The sequence below is a fragment of the Papaver somniferum genome, unplaced genomic scaffold, assembly GCF_003573695.1.
Source record: "Papaver somniferum cultivar HN1 unplaced genomic scaffold, ASM357369v1 unplaced-scaffold_33, whole genome shotgun sequence".
Taxonomy (NCBI): Eukaryota; Viridiplantae; Streptophyta; class Magnoliopsida; order Ranunculales; family Papaveraceae; genus Papaver; species Papaver somniferum.
The window spans coordinates 3,180,884-3,187,957 of NW_020644373.1; the positions used below are offsets into that span (position 1 = coordinate 3,180,884).

The 7,074-nt window shown below is 37.9% G+C and overlaps 1 non-coding gene across 1 annotated transcript; it reads right to left on the minus strand.

The window, feature by feature from the left end:
- Positions 1–434: 434 nt before the first annotated feature.
- On the minus strand, positions 435–538 carry LOC113342110. Its single transcript, XR_003356417.1, has one exon. It is a non-coding gene; the product is annotated as a small nucleolar RNA R71 (small nucleolar RNA).
- Between the last annotated feature and the right edge of the window lie 6,536 nt (positions 539–7,074).

Genomic DNA, 7,074 nt, shown 5'->3' on the forward strand with positions numbered 1-7,074 from the left:
CCACAACAATTCTTATGTCCACCATTGGTTATGTAATATAAACTCTCATTTCAATCATTGAAACATTATTAGAGGACATTATATAGTTGTTACACCATTTATCGTCAAAGCAATTTTTAAGATGATTGAAACATATCATGACTTTCGTCACATGGTAAAGATAAACTTGATCGAAGCGAAAAGCACTGCCTAAGTTTCATGGATTGGACTCCGAGAGTCCATACATACATTTGAAACAATTTGATGAGGTCTTTACTACTATGCCTTTTATTGCTGCGACTCAAGATGTTGTAGAACTGAAACTGTTTCCATTTTCTCTAAAGGAGAAAGCTATGACTTGGTTGCATTCTTTGCGACCAAATACCATTAGGACATGGAATGAAATGACTAGAGAGTTCCTGAAAAAAATTTTCCCTATTCATAAAACCATCACTCTTCACAAAAATATTATAAATTTTTCTCAAAATGAACATGAGTCTTTTTTCGAGTGTTGGGAAAGGTTTAAAGACTTACTTTATAGCTGCCCTCATCATGGTTATGAAATATGGAGAGTTATTAACTTCTTTTATGAGGGTCTGAATTCTGGTATGCGTCAGTTTGTTGAAATTATGTGTAATGGGCAATTTCTGAATAAGTCACTTCATGATGCTTGGAGTTATTTCGATTCGCTAGCTAAAAATTCCCCAAATTGGGATACTTCAGGCACAACGGATAGAAATAAGTCCAAACCCTTAGATAACTCTAGGCCTGGAATATATGTGCTGAGTGAGGAAGATGATTTGAATGCTAAAATTGCTAGCTTTCATAGGAAAGTTGATGCTATTCAGAAACCAAATGTAGTTAAGGTAGATGACTCGGTAGAACATGCTTGTGGTATTTGCGAAAGTATGGAACACTACACTAAGGATTGTCCTACAATCCCAGCATTTCAAGAAGTGTTACATGACCAAGCAAATGCCATTAATACATACAAAAGACCTTTTATCTCACCTTATTTGGAAACATATAATCCTAATTGGTGAAATCACCCTAATTTCAGTTGGAGGAATGGTCATACTATGAATGATGTTAATGTTCCTCAAGGGTCTTCATCTAGTAACCATTATGTGCCACCTCATAAGAATTCTATCGAGGATACTTTACATACTTTTATGCAGGGACATACACAGATAAATCAGAATGTTATGAAGACTTTAGATGAGCTGAAAACTAGCATAGTTAGAATTGAATCACGTCTCAATGTTAGGGAGAAATGGACATTGCCTGTCCAAACTCAACCTAACCCAAAAGGCCAATTTGAGGTTAAAAATCCTAACCTAGAGCAAGCTAATGTTGTCACCACTCTTACAAGTGGTAAGGTGATTGAGACCCCGATGAAGGTGAAAGAACCTGAGAAGTCTCTGAAGTTTAAGAATATTCACAGTGATATTCAAAATGAACATTCTGAAATTGATAGAAAGATGCATGCTCCGTTTCCTCATTGTTTAGTGTCTACTAAAAAGTTGGCTGATAATAAGGATATCCTTGATGTTTTTCAGCAGGTGAAGATAAACATACCTCTCTTGAGCGTGATTAAGCAAGTTCCAGCTTACGCCAAGTTCTTGAAGGATCTCTGCACGGTCAAGAGGAAGCACAGTGTGCAGAAAAAGGCATTTCTCACGGAACAGGTAAGTTCTATTCTTCAACATAACACTCCTCCCAAATATAAAGATCAGGGATGCCCTACTATTTCTTGTATGATGGGGAACTTCATGATCAAACAAGCACTTCTAGATTTGGGAGCTAGTGTAAAGCTCCTACCTCTCTCGGTTTATGAGCAGCTGGGATTGGGTGAATTAAAACCCACCTCAGCCACTCTGCAACTTGCGGACAGATCCGTTAAAGTACCGAGAGGGTTAGTTGAGAATGTGTTAATTAAATCGATAAATTTTACTATCCGGTGGATTTTATCGTGTTGGATACTCAACCTGTAGCTAATGCTAGTAAAGAAATACCTGTCATTTTAGGTCGTCCTTTTCTTGCAACTGCAATGCCTTGATTAATTGTCGAACTGGAATAATGAACCTTTCATTTGGAAATATGACTGTTGAGTTGAATATATTTGATGCATGTAGAGATACAGGTGGTTGAGCTGATATTCATGAAGTTAATATGATTGAAACATGTGTGCAGGAAAAAACATCTCATGTAGAAGCTAAGGTTCCTTTAGAAGCTTGTCTTCCTATTCTGTTGGAATTCGATGAGGATGGATACATTGAAGAAGTTAATTCTTCACTGAATTCATCCCTGTTGTTGGATATGGATAAGTGGCAGTCTATATTTGAGTCACTTCAACTCAGTGAGACCGAGTCATTGTCTCCATCCGTAGAATTCCCAAAGCCCGACCTTAATCCCTTTACTAGTGAACTGAATTTTGATGTTTTGGGCCAAATTGAAAATGTTCCAGTTTTCGTACCATCTGAACTTAATGAGGAAACAAAACAATGCATTCACATGTTCTTAGGAAGCATATAAGTGACATAGGATGGAGTATTGCAGACATAGAAGGGTTTGATCCTAGTATTTGCACATGTAGGAAGTCACGGCTCAATGAGCTTCATGAGATCAGAAATAGGGATGATACGAACTGCAAATGTAAAATGAAATTGTGTCTTGATAAGCATGCTATTAGGGAAATAGTTGAGCCAGTTCTTTGCGATGATTCTCATTTGCACCAATTTCCAGGTAAGCTTAAGTCCCGAAGGAAAGACCCCAGTCTAATGTTAAAAATGAATTTCGTGATTGTACAGTTGGCATTCAAAATCCTAATGATAACAAAATCTTCAAGGTTAATGTGCAGTGTTTGAAGCCATTTTTGGAACTTGTGAATCTAGAAGTCGATACCACGACTCTGGAGGATCCTTCTTATAATTGATTGGATGTGTTTTGCCGATGTCTGGATGGAGACATAAAATTCATCGCTTTAGGGAGACAACCCTCTTCTGATGTGTTTGCGGGTATCACAACTAGAAGCCCTCACGAGACAGACTCGTCCTATTGTGCAATCTTGAGGTTTAAAAGCTTGTTGCATAGGCTAAATGCAACCGAACTGACCTGCGACAGTGGTAAAATAATGTTGTTTTATTTTATTTTCTTTCTTTTGTTTATCACGAATAATATGTTGTGCTCGGATGATTACCTCTTTCCACCTTCGAACTGTTTTTAACTACTACTACATTGGGGACATTGTAGAAATCAAGTGTGGGGGAGTTGGGGGTAAATCCATGCTTTACTATTTTGAAGATTATTGTTTTTCTTTTACACATAGTTTTGTTATGTTTCATCTTAAAAAAAAAATGAAGTGAAAATTTTACATAATAAGATCAGCTGTTTAGCGGTCTTTGTACACCACTGTTTAGCGGACAATTTTTTTTAATCCAGCTGTTTAGCGGATTCGTCTAGCTGTTTAGCAGACACCCTTAATCCAGCTGTTTAGCGGATTTGTCTTGCTGTTTAGCAGACATTTCTCAATCACTATGTAGTGGTTCCGTCTAGGCTTTTAGCAGACGTCTCTCCATATCCAGCTGCATAACGGATATAATTTTTTCTTATTTTGCTCGGGACTAGCAAAATGTAAGTGTGAGGGAGTTTGATAAGCACGTAAATGCGACATTTTTATACCCACATTTATACTAGGTAGGTCTCGATATTTAGCTAATAATATTGTTTTAAGTCATTTACAGGAATTACAAATGAAACCCGTTCACCCGGAAAATAAATGGCTAAATGGTGAGTTGAATGGGGGTTGCGACAACAAAGCCCAAGGAAACAAAAGAGGTCGGGCCTGTGGTGGTCTGCCTTGTACGCCCCTGCAGCTAACCACTCGAGCCACTTGCTTGGCTCTTTCATTTCACGGACAGAGCGAATGGTGGAATAATGAAAGTGGGAGACGTGGCTTTTTCCACTACCACATCTGATTTCGTATGAAAACAAGAAAAGGGAAGTTTCATTTCTCAGTGAATCTGGTGGTGTTCTTATTGAAAGAAAGGGGATCTGAGCATAAGGTCATGGATTTTGTTGTGGTTCGAATTATGATAATTTGATGGAATTCAGTGACCAAGACGAAGATGCAAGAGACCGTGCAGATCTATGGCAGTTTACAACAACAAATTAGACGCAGGAGAAGATGGGAGAAAACTAATTTAGCTGGTTGGGGTTTCAACAACACCGGTACCTGATTTAGGTCATTGATTGTGCGAGATGGGCTGGTGTTCAGCTATTGAAGGTGATTTTGTTTATTCTTTCACTTTCAGTTGTTTGAGTTCGATCTCTTCCTCCAAATTCGAACAACAACTCCAGTACTTGAAGATGCTTATGAAGTCAAGAAGCATAAATAAAACTGTAGTAATCGATTTAATCCATTGAGTCTGAAATCTGGAGAGGTCAATTGCTTGACATAGTGATGAAATTGGTGTTGGGTTGATGTGGTCTGAGATGGGATTTGTAAGACAACAACGATGGGAATTAGTTCAAAGAAGAGATGGAGCAGGGAAGTAATGATTGTGTTTCTACTGATATACGAGGTTATTGATTCGAATGAAGTTGCTGCAATTCAATGGGTGATTGCAGGCAACGTTGTTGGAGGTGTTGGGATTTATCTGCGAGTCGATAAATTGGTACCTCCATTAACAGCTAATTAGCAGCAACAATAGATGTGTGGATTGTTAGTGCTGATGGGTTTTGTCCGAAATGGATGGGCTCTGGATGTGTTCACTGTTGGGTGCAATAATCAAAAACAAAGAAAAATCAAATAAGCAAAAGTTATTGATTTAGCTCCTTTATAATGGAAGTGATTGCTTTGACGAAACGAACAAGCTCCCCGTATCTCCGCAACAGCAACAAGGCAAAACTTTGGAAAATAGAGTGAGTCACGTGTTCAACACGCTGTCCTTAAGACATTAGCGCCCGGCTACACTCAAGAGTGATGCTATAGCCCTCACAGGACGGATATCTCCAGGATAAAACACCCGAATACACCTACTACTAGCATATGTAGTAGATGCTCAACTTGAGCTTGGCAACTCCGAAAAAACCGTTAAGGAAAATCGCGAATGCTTAAAAACCGCTATAAAATATTTTCCCTTAGGGGTCCCTCTAAAATATAGAGCAACCCCTTTCCCATAGATTTTACAAAAGTAGTGAAATTCTTTATATAATTGACAAATACAACTTAAGAAGAAAAACTCCCCGATGTGGGACTAAAAGGTTTATATAGTTTCTTAAAACTACTAAAAATTGGAAACTCCACGATGTGGGACTAAAAAGTTTCATTCACAAAATAAAACAATAAATTATAATTTTTTATTAAAACTTTAAAAAATTATTTTTTTTATTAATCGTTTTCCAACAATCCCCCACATGAATGAAAACTCAATAAAACATGAAAACACAGATAGATCTTGGTAAATAAACATCCCAACCTCACGATCCAAACAGACTGATCGTGCAAGTGTTGAAATCATACTAGTCATTTCTACGTCCTCTCCCTCACACAAAATTGTGTTGACCCCAGGGTCATACTATGGATTGCATAAATCATAATAGTATTGAGAGCTTTCATCTTTAGTTCTCACATGGTGAGACTATAGGTATCTTTCACCAAAGTGAAAAAGCATGAACTAGTGAACCCTTAGTGACCTTTAGGTCCTAAGTTCCAGTAATACCAAAACCATCAAAATGAAAATCACATAAAAAACGCCGGAAATACCATTTTAGGCAGAGGTGTCCATGAGGTCTTGAACCTTTGCTTAGTGAGATATTACCAGAATTACTTGCTAGAGACAGTGAACTATGTCTTGAACTGCTAGCATTTGATGTAATTCGTGATAACAACCACGAGTGATATCTCCAAGATTGCTGCCAAGCTCGTGCCGTTTTGTCCGTTTTGGCCCTGGACGTATCCTGTTTCTCAGAATGCTCTAGAGAATCAGCTCATATTCTCACAGGAAGCGACCCACTTCCTCATTCAGATAGGTGAGTTTCCATAAAGAGTGTTACTGCTACACCCCACTTCAATCTTAAATTGAAACTATAGAACTCATTAAGACTTATTAAAAAGTCATCCTCCACATGCAGTCACACTATCACGTCTACACCATAGGGAAGGGACAGAGAATGAAAATCTCTGATAGTGTTTACCTTTACCCACCACAAATTAGTTGTCTCATTCGAAACCTTGATCATGGGATCTCCAGTCAGCAAGGTTGAGTATCCTTCATGGCAAGTTTAATATATGAGCTTAAGCCCCAACCCCCTCGATGCATTTTTAACTATCTCTTTGTACAAACCTTTCTTCAAAGATTGCGCGATATTCTCCTTGGACTTTATCCAATCAATGGAAATAACGCCGATTGAGATTAGTTATTTCTTAGCTTTAACTATTATAGCTTGGATAACACAATGTATAGATATAGCTGGCACAGGCCTATGCCAAAGAGGAATGTCTTCTAAAAATCATCTTAGGCACTCGGCCCCCTCTCATGCTTTATCTAACGCAATACTCTCAGATTCCATAATGAATTGAGCAATATGTTTGTTTGGAAATCTTCCAACAACAAACCCACATGTTAGAGTGAAACCATATCCACTCGTAGACTTAGACTCCTCTGAGTCAACTATCCAGTTTGCATCATAAAGTCCCAAGGACAACAAGATACCTTTCATAAATCAAAAGAGTATTTTAGGTACCATAATACTCTACTCAGTGCATCTGAATTCTCTTGCTCTGGACTACAATTATATCCACTTAACTTACTCACAATATAGGCAATGTCTGGACTCTTACAGTTCATTAAATTCATCAGACATCCTATAACTTTTGAGTATTCAAGTTAAGATACTCCACTACCCTTATTTTTCTTGAGACTACAAGAATAATCGTACGAAGTACAAGCAGGTTTACAATCAGACTGATTGTATCTCTTAAGCACAACTCAACATAATGAGAACGACTAAGACTTATAAATGTTTGATTATCTTCTAATCCTCATCCCTAAGATTACATCAAAAGGGCCCAAGTCTTTCAAGTCAATGTTC